This window comes from Limulus polyphemus, unplaced genomic scaffold, assembly GCF_000517525.1.
Source record: "Limulus polyphemus unplaced genomic scaffold, Limulus_polyphemus-2.1.2 Scaffold72, whole genome shotgun sequence".
NCBI classification, from domain to species: domain Eukaryota; kingdom Metazoa; phylum Arthropoda; class Merostomata; order Xiphosura; family Limulidae; genus Limulus; species Limulus polyphemus.
In genome coordinates, this window is record NW_013665682.1 from 450130 (window position 1) to 451542 (window position 1413).

General features: G+C 35.0%; 1 protein-coding gene across 1 annotated transcript in view; it reads left to right on the forward strand.

Moving 5' to 3' along the window:
• LOC106466156 overlaps positions 1-1413 on the forward strand; it is a 49792-nt gene that overhangs the window by 46415 nt on the left and 1964 nt on the right. The window lies entirely within an intron of this gene.

The window sequence follows — 1413 nt, forward strand, 5'->3', positions numbered from 1 at the left end:
GTTAGGGACGGCTAGCGCAGATACGCCCTCGTGTAGTCTTTGCGCGAAATTCCAAAACAAACTGGTTCTCTTTTTTTTTTTTGTTAGAAGTACATTGGGAATTCTATAAAAAAAAAACTTTAACCACTTAACTGTTAAATATTTTTGTTTGCAAATGAACATAAGTTTGAACTCATTTTAGAAAAGGTTTTCAGAACTTGAATTCTGACTGATCGGTGACACTTTAAAAGACGATTTTCTTCCGGCGACAAGTCCAAAATTGAGGACTGTTCCCAAAAATTGATATGACTTGGTCACACCTATTCAAAATTTCTCTTCATTTAGTTTGCTGTATATATCATCAAAGCTAATAACAAAAAATAAGTATTTTAAGCTAAAGTGTGTAAGTAAACAGAAAAGTAGACCCAATTTTTATGTTTTCAAGCATTAAATTAAGTAGGACCTTACTGAGTTTTCCGATTAAGATCACATATAAAAAGTATTTCTAGTTAGAAGTATTCAAGATGTAACAGCTGTTAGCCACGGCGATCCGTGTGACTGTAGAAGTACTCCGTTAGTTATGTATTCCTGGTCAACGATCACTGTGATTGTAGCACTACATCGTTAGATCTGCAATCCTAGGCCACGATCAGTGTGACTGCGGCACTACACCAATAAATTTGTAATCCTGGACAGCGATCCGTGTGACTATAGCTCTACAACGTTAGATCTATAATCCAGGACCTAGATTCGTGTGACTGTAGCACTACATCGTTAAATATGTATTCTTGGGCCACGATCCATGTGACTCTATCACTACACAATTAGATCATAAGAAAATGTATGAAATGGTTTAGAACTCTTCTTTTGTGTGAAAAGCAAAAACACTACCTAGTCAGAGTTCCTTTTTGGTATATAAAAAGATAATGAAAAATATATTTCTGCTTTTCTGTCCGAAATAAACGAGCAGCAGAAAGCTATCTTGCTTTATCATATTATATCTTAAAGGATTATATTTCATCTTAAATTATTTTATTTTAAAAGAATAGCATTTTACTTCGCGTTTTTAAAAATTATTTCAAATATATAAAAGGTTACTTTGAACACTAATAGCCCTACGACTATCTATATTATTAATGTAATGTTATAAAGTTTGTATAATATTTAAAAACATATTTTGTATGTTTTTTGTTGTTGTTTTTTGTCAGATAGGGGAAAGAGTTTTAATACCTAAAACTTAAAAGCAGACATAAGTTAGACCTTTGTTTTACTTTGTGTTGCCCGGCATGGCGCTCGACTCGCAATCTGCAGGTCGCGGGTTCGAATCCCCGTCACACCAAACATACTCGCCCTTTCAGCCGTGGGGGCGTTATAATGTGACGGTCAATCCCACTATTCGTTTGGTAAAAGAGTAGCCCAAGAGTTGGCGGTGGG